Source organism: Artibeus jamaicensis, unplaced genomic scaffold, assembly GCF_021234435.1.
Source record: "Artibeus jamaicensis isolate MK-2021 breed Jamaican fruit bat unplaced genomic scaffold, CSHL_Jam_final contig_465, whole genome shotgun sequence".
Lineage (NCBI taxonomy): Eukaryota > Metazoa > Chordata > Mammalia > Chiroptera > Phyllostomidae > Artibeus > Artibeus jamaicensis.
Window position 1 is genome coordinate 10,339,250 of NW_026521843.1, and position 18,475 is coordinate 10,357,724.

Consider the following 18,475-nt stretch of genomic DNA (forward strand, 5'->3'; position numbering starts at 1 on the left):
TAAGCCACACAACTCAGTCACTGATGCTTCCTGAGTCTGCACAGACATCTACACTCAGGCCCAAGCAGCTGACTACTCAGCTGGTTGCTAGCTTTGCAGGGTGGGGCAACAGAGAGTCCAGAGGTTGGGGCTATTGCATACTTTCAGGCGGATGCCAAATGGGAAGGGAGGGCTCTACCCCCCCCCCCCCCCCCAAATGGTGTCTGTGGTGTGGCAGAGTGACTCAGCACAGGTATTGTGGTGTCTATCCCTTCAGCTCTCTCATAGGAACCACAAACCCCAGTCTTTCCTTATGTGACTGTAGTCCACTTCTCCCTCTCGCCAGTGGAGCTTGGGGTGAGGGGCTGTAATTGAGATTTTGTATGCTGCTCTTTGAAGAGAGTGCCTATACCTGTAGCAGACTCTGTCTAACTCTGGCAGTTAGAACCTCTGCTCATTTACACAGCCAGATGTTATGTGGATGTTATCTCTTCCCAATTCTGGTGCTCTGGGCTGGAGTGCACAGCATGAGATTGAGACCCCAAGCTCCTCAGGGGTATGTTTGCATCTGAGATGTCCTTTTGGAATCTCAGCCTCTGCTCATGGGTATGGGGCCAAGTCTTTTTGCCTATCAGTCCTTCCTACCAGTCTTAATGCGGCTTCTTCTGTGAATCCTTGGTTATAAGACTTCTCTTCATCTGGTCTTCAATTGGTTGTTTAGGTTGATTGTTCTATATTTTACTTGTAATTCTAGTTTGGTCCTGGAGGGAGGTGAGTGTAACATCCAGCTACTCTTTCACCATCTTGGATCTAAGAGTGTCTTGATAAGCAGATTTGTCTAGAATTTTTCCTTTGCCAAATTTAGAGATCAGCCTTTTTAGTAAGATACACTTTCATAGTTGTGGGGAAATGAACATGCTGAGCTCACTTCTCAGATTCTCTTGAAAAACAAATAGTTATAAATAGCAAACCATATTGAACATTCAACATTTTCTTATGATTCGTAGAGTTTTATGGCTAAAATAAAAATTAACATTCAGTCTCTACTATTCAAACATTTAAGTTCCCTTATCCCTGTTTATTTCTTCATATTGAGTGAGTGGGTTGGGGGAAAATAAAAATGTACCTCTGTAAGAAAAGATTCTGAATAAAGAATGCTTCTCGCACTGAATTTCTCATTCAGCTTAGAGGCTTCAACATTCACAGCTCATTTCAGTGCTGCTCTCGCTGCAAGAAAAGAAGGCATCTTGTAAGGTCTGTGCTGTTTCATGAGACTGTTTGCAGGAGTTTATATGTCTGGAGAAGGAAAAAAAATTCTATTAGCCTTATCCTTGCTAAATTATAGATATATTTTGACACTTTTCCTGAAACTCGCTACTTCCTGTTAAGGCAGTTTAGGATTAAAAAAAAATCAGATTTATTGTTTAAGTAATTGGGAAACATTGATTTTTTCCTTTGGTTTAGCTAATAACAATAAAAAAAAAACCCACTCATTTCCCAGCTTGAGAAACAAAGCATCATCAATACTTTTTAAAAGCTCTGTGTGTCCACTCCTAATTACATCATCCTTTCTCTGTATTTATGTAACCAAATTCCTGATTTTAGTGCTTATCATTTCAATGCTTTTCTATGTGGTTTTACCAATTTGTATCTGATACAAAATTATGCTATTTAATCTTGCATTTTACATAGAAATAACTTTCTGTCATTGAATAGTTCATTCATTTTGATGACTGTACCTGTACTTTAATTCATTTTTTGATATTGATAATTTGTGCTTCTGTTTTTCCTTTTTCTTTTTGTTTGGCTAAAGAGCTATCAATTTTATTGATTTTTTAGGAGTCAGCTTTAAGTTTCTCAATTAGTTTTTGGTTTTCATCTTGATTGATTTCTACTCTTTATCCTATCCTTTCTTTTGCTTTCTTTGGCTTTTATTTTTCTATTTTTTAGTATAAAAGTTTAGGTAGTTGACTTGAAATCTTTTTTTAAATCAGCACATCATACTAAATATTATCCCGCTGCTTTATCTGGGTCTCATGCATCCTGCTACATTATGTTTTTATTTCATTTAACTAAATATATTTTCTGATTTTTTGCTTTAAAAATAAAATATACTTTTTAATTTTCCCACATTTGGAACTTGTCTAGATATCTTGCTGTTATTGATATCTAGCTTAATTCTTTCATGACCGGAGAGCACACTTTGATGATTTAAATTCTTTTAAATTTGTTAAGGTATTTTGGTCAGTAGTGTTTTATGAGTATTTGAAGAGAATATTTATTTTGTTGTAGTTGGGTAGAGTGTCAACTAGAATAGATCTCCTATATCCTTACTGATATTTTACTTTCTATATTTATTGATTAATAGAGAGAAATGTTGAAGTGTCCAACTATAGTTGTGAATTTTTCTATTCTATTAGTTCTGTCATATATTTTTGCTTTATGCATTTTGAAGCTGTTTTTAGGTACATATACATTAAGAATTTTTATATTCTCTTGAAGAATCATCCCCACTAATATATTGTTATGTGTCTCTTAAACCTAGTAGTGTTCCTTTATGTAAAGTGTACTTTGCCTTCCAAAACTGACTTCTACTTCTTTTTGTTTAGCATTGTCTGGTATGTATATGTATGTGTACATATATACACACATATGTACATACACATATATATGTATCTCTCTCTCTCTCTCTCTCTCTCTCTATATATATATATATATATATATATATATACACATACACACACACACACACACAATCATCCTTTTACTTTTAAACTCTCCATACCTTTATAACTAAGGTTGATTTCTGACAGACAAAATATAGTTTAATCTTACATTTTAACCCAGTATTTCAATGTGTCTTTTAATTAGATTGGATAATCCATTTATACTTAATGTATTTTTATGTGAAAGAATTTAAAAGCTACCACTTTGCTAGTTTTTCACTTATGTTGTCTCTTGTTCGTTCCTTTTTTGCTCTTTTTATATTTTCTCTTGGATCAATTTAATATTTGTTGTGAATCCAACTTACTTTCACTATTGGCTTATTGGATAAATCTCTATGTTTATATTTTTTAGTGGTTGAAATATATATTTTTCAAATTTCATTAAACAATTTCTTCATGTTCCTCTTTTACATAGTATTTTTATTTAAAAAATGGTTTGGGTTTTATAAAACATATTTTGGTATATATTGATGTGATTACACTGTATACTTCATTTTTGTTAAAAAATAATTTGATAGACTTTTGTATAGCTGAACTCTATCAAAGTGTATGCACCTTGCTTCTTACATTCAACATTCTGCTTCTGAGATTTAGCCAATTCAATACTTCAAGATACGATTTATTCATTTCAACTACTTCATAGTGTCCATCTTATGACTATATTACAGTTTATTTATTTGATTCCCATTTGTAGACAATGAGTTCTTACTAACCTTTGCTATAATTAGTGCTGCTGTGAATAAGACATATTTTTGCATATGTCTTATTATACTTATTATTACTTTGTTTACTAAAAATGGAAATAGTGGATAGCTTCATTCTATAAATGTCAGCTAGGTCAGGATGGTTGACCATGCTGTTCGAGTCTTCCAAATGCTTATGATTTTCTGTCTACCATCCTCAACACTTATCTTTCATAAGAAGGCTTCACAATATGCAAAGCAAAAAACTGGGAGAACTGCAAAGGAGAACTGTACCCACTAATTACAACGGGAAGTTTCAGTACCTTGATATAATAAGTAAGGATATAGACGACTTGACACTAGAATCACCAACTTGACTTAGTTGACATAGAATACTTTACCCACTGACAGAAGAACATATATTCTTCTTGAGTGCACATTGGATATTTACCAAGACTATATTCTGGGCCATAGAACAAACCTCATACTTATAAAGAATTAAAATCATACTAAGTTTGTTCTCTGACTACAATGAAATTAAACTAGCAATTAATTACTAGTTACAGAAAGATATCAGGAAAAATCTCCCAAACTTAAACAATTAAATCATACAATTGACAGGTTAAAAAGGAAATTACATGGAATATTTAAAAATATTTTCACTTAAATGAAAACAAAAGTACAACATAGTCAAATTTATGGGATGCAACTAAAGCAGTTATTAGAGGGAAATTTATAGTATTCAGTATTTGTATTAGAAAAAGTATAAGTTCTCAAATCAATGATTTAGGATCTACCTTAAGGAAAAAAGTAAATAAATCAAGTAGAAGAAAATAATTAACATAAGATCAGAAATAAATGAAATTGAAATAAAAAATGATAGAAAAATCAATAAAATAAATCTTGTCTTTGGAAAGATCAATAAGAAAAAAATTGGTTGGGGAGAAAGTAAGGAAGATACTTTTACCTATATCAGAAATTTAAAAAGTAATACCAGTATAGATCATGAAAATATTGTAAAGACAAGAAGGGTATATCATGAACAACTTTATGCCTATAAATTTGACAATGTAGATGAATTTGCAAATGTATACAAAGTACAGAACATCTTCTAGAAGAAATAACCTGAATCATTTATTCATTAAAGAAAGAATTTACAGTTAAAAACATTTTAATAATGAAAATTCCACACCCAAACAATTTCCCTGGTGAATTCCACCAAATAATTAAGGCAAAAATAATACCAGCTCTACATAAATTCTTCCACAGAAAATGAGAGAAGCGACCACTTTCCAACCACTTTCTGAGGCCAGTAATTAACCCAATACTAAAACCAAAGACATTACTAGGTGATAAACTATAGACCAATATGTCTCCTGTATATATTCAAAACTATCATCAAAATGTATACTGTCCTTTTAGCAAATGTCTGCTGTCACTCTCTCCAAATATGTACTGTCATCCTGGTAAGGATTTGAGGGATGCAAATTTAAGCAAGATTTTTTTAGCATCACACATGTTAAATTTATTTTGCTCTGTTTAAAACTTGTCTCAGATTTTGACATTTGGACTTTCCATCACAGTCAGACATTTTGTTGGACTTGAGTTGCTTAACCTTCTGCAGCAGATACCTTCCTGTGAATAGTACCAAAAGATTCTCTGGGGAAAGAAGCCCGTGAGTCCAGTGACTACTTATTTTTAGTCATAACATGCATTACAATTAATCAGTCTTCAGTTTTTGTGTTCGAAATGGGATGAAAGTATTAACTAGCAAAGAATCGTGCTTACTCCACAGTTTTTGTTTTTAAACAAAACTAGCAAAAGCCTAACTTACTTGTGTTCTAAGGAGAGAATTTGAAATTGTGAGATATTTGTCTGAGATAATGTAGTGTCAGTTGTTTATATTGGGGTTTAGGTACATACAATTCAATGTCTGACCCTACAGTTAATTAATGATAATGTTCTATAGCGGGTCATGCGAATATATTTGATTTTACACCTGACACTAAAATCTGGAGTTTAAATGACTTTTCATTCTGGCCCATAGTTTTAATTATCTTTGTCACAACTCTAACCAATAAAGTGCCTTAATAAGTAACCACCCAGTTGTCCCAGACTGTAAGAGGTCCTACTATGTGAGCTTTCAGTGCTAAAACTGGGAAAGGTCTGGATAAACTGGGAGGAGCTGGTCTTCCATATCACTCTGGTTTTTAAAGTGACCCTTGCTGTTATCAACCCATCGTCTTCTATGTAGTAAATGGAAAGGAAATAATACCTGCGTCGTTGAATACATGGCTTTATCCTGAGGAGCTTTCCAATGTAATAGAAAATCACCTTCATATTACTTGTGACATGTCTTTCAATTGCCAGAAAATAAAACCCCTCTAGAAATGATCGTACATGCTTTCTGGACACCACTGTGATGTAGTTGTCCCACTATGAATATACTGTATGGTACAGTTTCTGAGGTAGAAAGACATAAAACATTCTTTCTTAAAATATCATTTTTACTTATTTTTCTTTTCTGGCAGGAAAATAATACCAACAGAATTTTTAGACATCAAAAAAAAAAGAATATAAGAGTCTGTTTATTGTATCAATGCTAACTTCATTTTAGCATGTGCTAGAACAATGGATTATGCATAGTGATTACACATTAGATTACCTATGGAAAATAATTCTGGCCCAGAACCACAGACGTGGGAGATAATTTTTTTGCTTTTCCTTTTATGAGACTCTTTACTTTTGGTACATGTCCTAGTGTTTTTGTTTCTTGGCTGGAGCAACAGGAAAGGGGCTGAAGAGGCAGGGATGAGGAAATGTGAGTAAACACAGGAGAACTGAGATTAACAAGAAATTAATCATTGATTCCATCCAAGGATTGAATTCAGCCCCTGGTCAACTCAGGCGTTGAATCCCTATTTAGCTCCTCCCTCCAGGGAGGCACAAACCTGATGGATGGAATCTTACGAGTCAAGTAGAGCAGACCTTTTCCTAAATGCCTCACGAGAATGAGCTTCCACCTTTCCCTGGTTCGAGGTTCATTTACAGGGACATCTCTGAGTTTTACAGCAAATGAAAAGCATGCACATCAAACTTTATTGTTTTTTACTTTTATTAACCTGACCAGACTCCATAAGAGAACCAAGAGGTCATCAATACCTGAAATCATCTCAAGTGTTTCAGTTTAGGGTAATTTTTAAATGTATAATTCAAAATCTTTTACTTTATGGTCTGGGTTTTCTCTGTACTGCCTTTTCTAATCATACCCAAACTTTTCACTGAGATGAAGTTAATTAGACCAAGTGGAACCCTGCCTCTAATCAATGTGTATTTATTTGCATGTAGTTTTGTGTTACTATAATGCCTATTTGTAAGGCAGTGGGTTGTTCCTAAGATGTTAGAACTAACCAGTTTTCTGGTTAGTTCATTCCTTAATGTCGGTCGGGATAACTCATGAAATCCCTCCCCACAGCAACACACAGGTCCTAGCCTCTTTTGCTTTCGGAATTATTTGCTTACTTAATTATGAGCACTTCTTTTCCTTACCTCAACACTATAGGGCTAAATTTATTTGCCCAACTCAAACCCATATTTATTGTAAGCTCTTCACTAAGTTGCTATTAACTAAAAATGACCCTTAAAAATAGGATTATACTCTTTACCTCCTAAACCCATATTTATTGTAAGCTCTTCACTAAGTTGCTATTAACTAAAAATGACCCTTAAAAACAGGATTATACTCTTTACCTCCTAAGTTTGACCTGATTCTTCTGTTATTCTTGGCACCAGGCACTGAGATTTGAAGTCCATTGACAGTAGAGCTCAAGCTTCATCACATTACTGCCATGTATACAGAGCATTACAAGCAAGGGGCAGTGCCCGTCAGGAGGGTCCGCTTTGCCCTCTTTAGACCAAGAGGGGAATGGGGGGCCAAGATTAGAGGACACTGTGGAAGAGGATCTAACAAAAGGGAAATGTGAGTATTAGAAAAAGGCATTCAAACGCAGTGAGAAAAACATCTCAATAGGTGTATTGCATCCAATGGAGAGTACTTGGAAGGTGACTTGAGTTTAAACACGTGAGAATACATACACAATTTTTGTGTAAATAAATTCCATTTTTTTGGTTCCCACTCATACTTTGCCTTTTGATTATTGTTACCGTAGTACATGTTTTTCCAGCCTTTTATTTTTAGTTGTATCTTTATATTTAAAATGCATTTGTTTTTCTTTTTTTTTTAAATTTTTATTGATTATGCTGTTACAGTTGTTCTATTCCCCCCTTCATTCCCCTCCACCCTCCCCCCATCCCCACCATTACCCTCCCTTTAGTTTATGACCATGTGTCTCAAGTCCTTTAGATTCTATATTTCCCATGCTATTCTTGCCCCCCATCTATTTTCTATCTACTGTCTATGCTACTTATTTTCTGTACCTTCTCCCCCTTCTCCTCCTCCCACTCCCCTGTTGCTAACCCTCCTTGAGATCTTCATTTCTATGTTTCCACTCCTGATCTAGCTGTCCTTTTAGTTTGCTTTTATTTTAGGTGTGGTTGTTAATAACTGTGAGTTTGTTGTCCTTTCACTGTTCATGTTTCTTTAACTTCTTTTTCTTAGGTAAGTCCCTTTAACATTTCATATAATAAGGGCTTGGTGATGATGAACTCCTTAAATTTGATCTTATCTGAGAAGCACTTTATCTGTTCTTCCATTCTAAATGAAAGCTTTGCTGGATAGAGCAATCTTGGTTGTAGGTCTTCAGATTTCATGACTTGGAATACCTCTTTCCAGCCCCTTCTTGCCTGTAAGGTCTCTTTTGAGAAATCCGCTGACAGTCTGATGGGGACTCCTTTGTAGGTGACTGTCCCCTTAGCTCTTGCTGCTTCTAGGATTCTCTCCTTCATTTTAATTTTGGCTAATGTAATTATGATGTGCCTTGGTGTGTTCCTTGTTGGGTCCAACTTCTTTGGGACTCTCTGAGCTTCCTGGATTTCCTGGAAGTCTATTTCCTTTGCCAGATTGGGGAAATTCTCCTTTATTATTTGTTCAAATAAGTTTTCCACTAGTGGCTGTGCCTTTCCCCCTTCTGGTACCCCTATAATTCGGATGTTGGAGCGTTTAAAGATGTCCTGGAGGTTCCTAAGACTCTCCTCATTTCTTTGAATTCTTGCTTCTTGACTCTTTTCTGTTTGGCCATTATTTGCTTTCTTCTGGTCCACTCCATTGATTTGAGTCCCAGTTTCCTTTTCATTGCTATTGGTGTCCTGTGCAATTCCATTCATTTCAATTAGTTTCGCCTTCATATATTTGTCTAATTTGTGGCTATAATCAACCAGTTCTGTGAGGATCCTGATCACCAGTATTTTAAACTGTGCGTCTGAGAGTTTTGCTATTTCTTCATCACTTAGATTTATAGGCTCTGGGGCTTTGAGATCTTCTTGAGCTATTTTTGGTCTGTTCACATCCTTTAAGTGTGAGGAGCGGAGCCTTGGACTCCCAGGTCGCTGGGTTGTGACTCTATATGTGGGGGCGTGTTCCGAGTGGGGAAATGGCGACCCCCTCTGCTGTTTCTCACAGCTGGGTGAGGAGCAGCGCCTTAGGTGGTTCACCTGGGCTGGGCCACTCAGAGTCGCTGGGTTATGACGCTGTATGTGGAGGTGGGGTCAGAGCAGGGAAATTGTGGCGCCCTCCCTGCCGCTTGCTGTGGGTACCCGCTGGGTTCTGGTCCAATCGCCCACTCCCTCGCTTGTCTATCCATGCACAAATGCGCGACCACAGTCAACCCTGCTCCCTCGCAGTTTCCCCGCGGTTGCTCACTCGGTCGCTCGCTTGGTCACTCACCAGGTCCAACCCTGCACCTGGATTCCGCGCACCTGGATTCCGAGCGCCAGAGTCCGTCCCACCGAGTTTTCCTGTGCAACCCCACTCCACCAGCTGCTGGTTTCGCCCCTTACCGGTCAGGCTGAAGAATTTGTTGTTAACAGACTGCCAAAAAGTTCAATTTTCTGTGTTCTGGCTGTGTTTTCTGTTGCTAATATTTAGTTGTCTCTAAACTTGGTTGTGTGAGAAGGCACGGCACATCCACCTATGCCTCCATCTTGGCGGAAGTTAAAATGCATTTGTTATAGGCAGCATGTAGTTGGGTATTATTTTTTTTTACCTAATCTGACCATCTTTGGTTTTGAATTACCATTACCAGACCTTTTACACTTAGATTCAGTGTGGTTTTTTTGTGGTTAGGGTTAAGTCTGTCACGTCTCATCTATTCTTTGTTCCTTTTTTTTCTCTTTCTACCTTCCTTTTGGATTCATTCCCTCTTTTTTCTCCTTTATTGGCTTATTAGGTAAAACTTTTAGTATTGTTAATTTAGTTGTTTCTTTAAGATCTATGGTTACATATTTAAATGTGTCAGTTAACTTTTGAGTGATATTATGCCACTTCATATATAAAAATGTTGCAATTGTGTAGTTCCATTCCTTTAACATTGTTCTCATACATTTTACTTATACATTGTATAAACCCCACGATGCATTATTAATTTGTTTAAACAATTATACTTTAAAGAGATGCAATTATAAGAAAAAATTGTGTATTTACCATGTAGTTACCTTTTCCAGTGTCCCTCAAGCCTTTGTGTAAACCCACATTTTTATTCATTATTATTTTCCTTCTGTTTGAAAAAATTACTTTTTTTGTATTTCTTGTAGTGTGTGTCTGCTGGTGATGATTGTTTCAGCTTTTCTATGATTGAAACATTTTTTACTTCACCTTTATATTTGAAAGAAACTTTTGCTGGATACAGAATCCTAGGTTGACAAGATTTTTATTTCTTAGTAGTTAAACATGTTGCTTCACTGTTTTCTCGTTTGCAATGTTTCTAATAAGAAATCTACTTTCGCTGTGATATTTGTTTCCTTTACTTAATGTCTTCCCTCCCTATATGTGCTGTACTTATGATTTCTTCTTTATCTCTGATTTTAGGCAATTTAAAATAGTGTGCTATGGTATTTTCCTCTTATTTTTTTGTACTTGGAGTTTGTTGGACTTGTTGGACATGTATATAGTTTTTCTTATTTGGAAAGTTGATGTCCATAGTTTTCACATTTTTTTCCTGCTCCTATTTTCTCAACCCCCTTGAACCCTTGACAGTGAGTTTAAGGCAAGCAATGGCTTGGCTGGAAATCTAGCATTACTTTGTTTTATCCTTTACTGCTGACCTAGAACCCCACCTATCCTTTCTAGAATGAAGGTTACTTTTAAATGACATCATTGACTGATCATTTTACCAATATTACGAAGTCACAGTGCTCTTGGAATTTCCTTTCTCATTCGGAGATTTCTTGAGCATTTGGTAAGTAGATGAGTTAAGTGCTGCTTTCTGACTTACATTAAAATGTAAGTTAAAACTTTTGATCTTAGAGGTAAATTTTTCTATTTCTTCTTGTGCTCTGATATGGGTTCTTTTAAACTTAGCACTATCCGGGTGTTACATTGGAAGCTTAATGACCAGCCTCATGAGGAGCTAAACTTGGAAGGCTAGAATAAAGAAACATGTCTTATCCATTGGATTCTAATACTGTAAAATATGGTCGTTTTTCCTGAATTTAAAATACCTGACTTGAATCCCATCAGTATCTGTGCCTTCCAAGTTATGTGATAAAATTAAACTAAGTTTCAATAAACACTAGACTACACACTAAAAATATGAACAGAGTATCAATTATTTAGGAGTGGGAGTCAGTAATATGGATATGACAATTTCTCATTAACACTGACAACTTGAGAGCTGTTTTTACATTAGATTAAAATAGTAATTTAGCTGCTTAGTAAATGATTAAATGCCGAGTGTTATGTAATCTGTTCAGTAAGAGTTGGTAAATGTTGCCAAACACTAATGATTCATTTCCTTAATAACACTAGGGAGTATGAGGCTGTAGGTCTCAGTTAAGGAGGTTCTGCCAGGGCCGGACCCACGGGCGCAGAGGCAGCACAGTGAGGACGGAAGAACACAGGCACGTCTGCGGGCCTCGATTTGGGTCTTTGAGTTCTGCGACCGTGAGCAACTTCACAATTCTGAACGTTCAGCTTTCCCCTCTATGAAATGCTTCCGTGTATATTGTAGGGTTGCTCTTCTTTTTCGTATTATAAACACATACTAACTATATGCTGTCAATCAAAGTCGTTGCTGCCAATTCAGTGCCAATAGGAGTTCTCACTTTGGGGTGCAGTGAGGGGAGAGAGACCAAATTCGGTGCAAACAGCTCAGTTATGAAACAGCACATCTGCAGAACGGCTCCGTTGTGATAGAGTGCAGCTGTGGAACAGCAGGGCCATAAGGCAGCTCCGGGGGTTGGCGGCCTTGGCCCTGGAGTTGCAGCTCGGCCCCTCTCTCGCTAGACAGCTCTGCTCCATTCTTCTCAGCTCTGTTCTGCTCCTCCCGGGTCTGCTGAAATGGCTCTCATCTGCTCTGTTCCAGCGGGCAAGGCGGCTCCTCTCAGCGTTGGTGTTACAGCTCCAGCCAGGGAAACAGTCTTCCGTTGGAAGGGAAGGTGTGCTCTCCCCAAGCCAGAGGGGAGCTGACTGGCCTAGAGAGAAGTCCCCAGCCCTGGTCCCTAACTGGTCTGCCCTCTTGCAGATAAGGACTCCATCCATGTCCTCACAGTTCGGCCCAAATCAGAATGCAGCCACTCTGATTGGTGAAGATGCAAATGAAGGGATACCTGCGCAGCCTCTATTGGGCAGGAAAAGCCTGAACCCCTTTGACCAACTTTTCATCCTTGGAGCTCTCGTATAAGGGTTGACTAAGCAGGAATAAGTGCACAGGCTAAAGGCTCAGCCTGCAGCTTTTCTCTGATATGCAATCTGCAAACAGTGGCTGCTAGACCGGGGTTATAAATTTGGGCCCAATTAACCACAAGTCCTTCTTGGCAGGTATATTTCTTGGGGAGGGTGGTCAGCAATACATAGTATCCGCTTATGTTACTGTTAGGGGTTGACCTGGAATGCATCTGGGTAATGCTTTCTGTTGTAAGATGGCATTTTTCTCAAGAAAACAATGGAGGGAGGGAGCAGAAACAATCAGTGCGTGTTGTCTTTGCAGTATTTTCGAGGGGAAGATTAGGTAGGCTTATACTATGGTTGATTTTTTAAATTCCTGTTGTTTGTTTCAATGATGAAGACATCCAAAATAAAAACCTAGGAACATAGTAAGTAACCAATAGCTTTGTACAAACAAAACTATTGGTTACTTTGTTGGAAACTGAGTATGGAAACTGAGAACAACTTTTTTTTTAATGTATCTTAAACTCTTGAACTCTGGGCTTCCTCAAATAGTGAGGAATGAGAAAAGGGCTTGATTTTTTTTGGGGGGGGTCCAATGTCTATATCTTCTTTTCTTTTACATTTGGAAAGTCAGTGGGCTCACATTGGGTAAGGTGTTCAGGAATTAACAGAGGATGGTGGAGGTGAAATCAAGATGTAGAATAACTACTTTCAAATAGTCTTTTTCCCCCTTTTTAGCAGAACAACATCATGTAGGTGCTAGTGGCCACAGCATGTAGTACAGGGTGCAAGTAGAATAATTCAGAAAAGAAAGAGTAGTTTGAATTCTTGTGAAGGTAACAGATAAGGACTTTATTTTTGGAGGAGACCTTCTAGTATCACGTTCTGTTTTTGGCACCTTGTTGTTCTCCAAGACTGTACATTGTTACTTTGTTACTAAAATCACATAAGCTGTACAACAGTAACAGTAGGGGGCACACCACTTTTTATGCATCATAGGCATTTAATTTTTTTAATGAATATTCATTTTCACACCAATTACAAGTTGTGGGTAGATGAGATAATATATATAGACATAAAACATCCCTGCCCCGGTGAAACTCCTATTGTAGTAAGTGAAGGTAGACAATAAACAAATTAAAAAGATAATTTAAAATGTTGGAAGTTAATAAATGATATGAGTGAAAATAAAGCAGGAAATAAGGATGGGGGTATGTGTGGGGAATCTCATTAAGAAGGTCACCTCTGAGCAAACATGTGAAAAGGGTCTGTGGATTAGTTAGTCATGGGGAATGTCTAGGGAAGGAGAAGTCTTCCATATGGAGGGACCAGCAAGTATCAGGGATTTGTGTGGACTTCTTAGTGGTCTCTTCTACTTGAAGAACAGCGAGGGGGCCACTGTTCTCGGAGCAGAGTTAGTGAGGGAAGAGGAGATCGTGGAGGTGGGGCAGATCATGAAGGGCCCAGAAGCCATGTTGCTCGAAGTGAAATGGGAGGCCAAAGCAGGGCTTTGAGGGAGTACTGATATGAACAGACATTTTACATTATTATTATTGTTTATATCCTCACCTGAGGACATGCTTATTGACTTGAGAGGGAGGGGAAGGGAGGGAGAAAAAGAGGAAGAGAAACATCGATGTGAGAGAGAAACATCAATTGGTTGCTCTTCATATGTGCTCCGACCTGGGATCAAACCTGCAACCCACGCATATGCCCTGACCAGGAATCGAACCCTTGACCTTTCAGTTGTCTGGACAATGCCCAACCAACTGATCCACCATGGCCAGGGCTGAGCCGATGTTTTTAAAGTTTTACTTTAGCTTCCATATTGAGAGTCAAATGTAAGGGGACTAGAGAGGAAACAGAAAGACCAGTCTATTAGACAGAACTAATTCAGTGGGTTGCTTCCTTGCTTCCTTGTGTGTGTTGTGCCAGGGAGATTATTAAGTGAACACCCGTCGTATCTCTGAGATCAGAAGGGTTGGCTTTCTCAAGGGAAGAGTGGTTTCCTTTCTGCACATGAGGAAATATTCCTCGGTGATGCAGAGACATCCTTTCCCCTATTAGTGGTGACTCAATGACAGGAAAGTGAACTTACTGGCTCTGACCCACCTGGACGTTTCAGATCTATTTCTGGAGTGAGGATTCTTTGAGGTATGTGTGGAGCTTCTTCTTGTTATTCCTACTTGAAAGTGCCCTAATTGGGTTGAGTTCAGATTCTGTGTCGTTGTTCTGTTGTGCAGGGTGACATCAATAAAGAAAGAAATGGTGTATTCTTAGCTACAGGACAACTAGAGTGTAGTAATTAGGCAGGATTGCTCCTCCACCGGACAAAAGCTCTAAGCAGCTCAGGCAAACACCAAACAAAAGCCTGGCACATGCATGCAGTGTAGATACCTGGTAAAATCTTAGAAAACACGTTCACATTTATTCTCCGGTAGTGATGTTCTTTTCACAAAGCATCCACACTGTGATAGCTATATCATTAGCCTGATAATCTCGAGTTAGTTCTTTATTGCTTTTTACATGGTTTGCTCTATAATACTGGTTTAAAGCAGAAGGCCGAACAGCTTCAGGATATTGGTCTAAGAAATTGTAGGTTAGGTGGGAACGAAAAATGGTCTACCTTTGGAAAAGAACTGTGGTTAAACCCAAAAGGAGCAAATGTCTTTCCATAAATGGGTGTTTGCCTCTGTTGAGTAGGTAGTAATTTCCACATGTCTGACATTGGGTTGAGTACGGTGGGTTGGTCAACACAGTGCTTGCCCCGGAAATGCTAATATTAATCTTGCTGTCTGGGTGTGCTATAGCTTCTTTAGTTGTTGTGTACTATTGAGCATTTGGTTGATGTATTATCTAGCATAATGCTAATTGTTATAAATAAAGCACAAAATCTCCATGGCTTAATGGAATGACATATTATTTCTTGCTCATGCAAAGGTCCAATGCAAGTGACTTTCTTCCACGTGAGGATTCAGGGACCCAGGCTCTTTCCATCTGAGATGCTTTCACACTGGAAGGCCTCAGGGCACTCTGCCTTTAGTTGGCAGACAGGGAATGAGAATGGAGAAAGGTAGGTAGTTTCTGAATGTGCATTCACTTTTCAGCCAAAACTCTTTTCTGAGAAGAGGAAGCACTTTGTTTTTTGACAGGTACCTGGTCTTACTACCCATGATTTCTAATTTTTCTCAGTTACCAATAGTACTACTTTTAAATAGCTTTGAACAAATGATTTCTCTTCTATTTGAGAATAGATTATTCAGGATATATTTTTAGAAGTGAATATACTAGATGTAAGTTTTAACTGTAAAATAACTATGAACTGTTTTATTTAATAAATATATTAAAATTTTAATTCATATGCTTATAAAGTTATTGGGTTTGAACCACCTCCAGTTCATTCTTATTATTAAGGCTTGACTGAACATATTTTTGCTATCCTGTCCCAGAACAATGAATGCCATGAAAACAACAAGCATATTTATATCACCATATTTAACTAAATTTTTTATTACTTTTATGTTTTAGTCAACATAAAGCATGAATTAACTGATTTAACAAAACAGATACATATACTATTAGGCTAAATTATTTTCATAATACTTGTGACTTGAAAAGAATATTAGAACATGTGTCTAATAGTTTTCATATTCTTTTTGTTTATTCATAGACAGGAGAAGAAATATGATTTCAAATTTCTCAATTTAGAATGAATCTGTCTCAAAGCCTAAAAGGTAATTATTTTTATAACTTCAGCTGAAACAACATATGTGACTGAAATTGAACAGATCATTATACATACATATATATGTAAATATATTTAAAGTATCTCCAGCACAGTTGAAGCTAGACTGATACAGGGTTCCATTTTATTGAACTAAAATAATAAAACAAAAATTACATTTCTTTGTAGGGAAAACTAACAGGTTCACCATAAGAAAGAATGGTGTCAAAAAGTTGCTATCATAATAATTTTTGGTGGGGCAAACCCCCGAACATCCCAAATATTTAAAGAACTCATTATAATGTATAATGTTCTCTGTCTACTCCCACCAACTACAAATAGAAAGCATATGGGAAAATGTTCTCATTTGTTAGTTTTGAAACGTTTTTTGTCAAATTAGCAAAACCCCATCAAGTGAGACCAAGAGAACCCGGACACACACTCGACTTAGGAGGGTGGAGTCATACATCTTTTTGAAGACGCTCTCGGATGCAGCTGAGTGCCTGACACACCCTGTTCTGTGTGTGGATAGTTGGAGCTCAGCCCCATCCCTTGGGAGTGTCTCCAGGATTTGTAAATGGCTGTCACTGGTGATCATGACTCCCCACTGGCTCAAAATTCCTCCATGGCTCAACATGGCGTTGGTGTAGTTGAGCCCTGCCAAGCTTCTGTCCACCCAGTGACACTTTGACGATGTATACTATTTTTCTGCTTCTTAAATATTATTGCGTTGTCCTTTAAAGGTACTGCACCTTTTTGTATGCATTGGTGGGTGTACTTTATTTTGTGTATTCTTGATTAAGAAGAAATTTCTATGCCTAGCATTTGCTATCATGTACTCAAATTGAATGATTTTTCCTTGTTCTTACCACCTAGTGGTTTTCTCTCAAAGTGTTTTATTTTATTAGTTTTTTTTTAATTGAAAAAATGAATACATGTGGATAGTAAGAAATTAAAGCAGAACAGGAAGCTATGCAATGAAAATGTCAAAAAAGGAACATGGGGTTTGAAATAAGACATCTGGTTGATATCTAAGCCCATCATTTACTATCTGCACAAGCCTGAGAAAATTACTTAAACTTTCTGAATCTTAGTTTTTCAATCAGGAAAGTGGGAATTGAGATACCCATTTCATAGTATGTTGTGAGGGCTAATGTTAATGCAAGAAAGTGTTTTATAAATAGTAAATTGCTATCTAGATGTTAATTATTATTGTCACTAATGGGAAAAAATTTAGCACATTGTCCCACCATTTTGGGGTGGGAAGTGGAAAGATGGTTTCAGCTACTTAACTGTCATATTAGATTTATTTATTGAATCTCAGGTCAGAATTTTTCTGGGGACTAAAAGAAGCTTGAACACATATTTGGAGGGAGAACTTTAGACTTACCTGTGAATAAGTAAAAGGAGATACAGGTAGAGACTTAGGTGGACAATATTTCTCTTTTAAGAATTGGTCTCTCAAATTATAATGATCACTGCTGTTCCTTGTACATTCTTCCAAAACTTCCATCATGGACGAAATATGTGTGCATCCATTTTAAGAGGCTCATACAATGAGAGCATAACATATACTCTTCTGAACTTCATTCATTTAACACTGTGTTTTTGAAATCACTTTATATTCTTATGAATTCTCCTCATTCTTTATAATAGTACTGTGGTATTCTTTTATATGGATATAACCATATTTTATTAAAAAGTCCACTATTGATAAGTTACTTGTAAATTTTTATATTAGTAACAACTGGCATGACTACCACATGCCTTAGCTTATATATACAAATATAGCAATACAATAAATACTTGGAAATGCTGGCTGAAAGGGTATGGGCATTTAGTTGATAGGGTGTCTGTTACCAAGTTGCCCTCTAAAGAGGTCATACCAGTTTTCTCTCCTACCACCAGTGGGCGAGAGAGTCTGTTTCCTTTGAACTTGGAAAACTAGTTTCCTATCCAGCCTTTTTATCTTAGGCAAATCATTTATTTTAAATTTCTTATTTTAATTCTTATTTATTTAATTATAGCTATAGTTAAATGTCTTTTTAAGTGCCTATTATCCATTTTTTAAAAATGTAATAGATATCTGTTTATGCACTTGACCATTTTTCTATTGCAGTTTAAAAAAAAAATACTTTACTGTTGTTCAGTTACAGTTGTCTGTATTTCCCCCCACCAATGCCCCCCAACCCCAGCCAAACCCACTTCCCTCCCTTGCTTCCACCCTCCCCCTTGGTTTTGTCCATGTGTCCTTTATAGTAGTTCCTGAGAACCCTTCTCCCCATTGTCCCCTCCCCCTGCTATTGTTAGATTGTTCTTAATTTCAGTGTCTCTAGTTATATTTTGTTTTCTTTTTTTCTTTTGTTGATTATGTTCCAGTTAAAGGTGAGATACTTTGGTATTTGTCCCTCACTGCCTGGTTTCTTTCACTTAGCAGCCTAAGTGCTCATCAGTAAATTAGTGGATCAAAAAACTATGGTACATTTACACAGTGGAATTCTATGCAGCAGAAAGAAAGAAGGAGCTCCTACCCTTTGTGACAGCATGGATGGAACTAGAGAGCATTCATGTAGTTTTTTAA

General features: G+C 37.1%; 1 protein-coding gene across 2 annotated transcripts in view; it reads left to right on the forward strand.

The window, feature by feature from the left end:
- TDRD15 (tudor domain containing 15) overlaps positions 1-18,475 on the forward strand; it is a 395,033-nt gene that overhangs the window by 94,969 nt on the left and 281,589 nt on the right. The gene's annotated exons all lie outside the window — the stretch shown is intronic.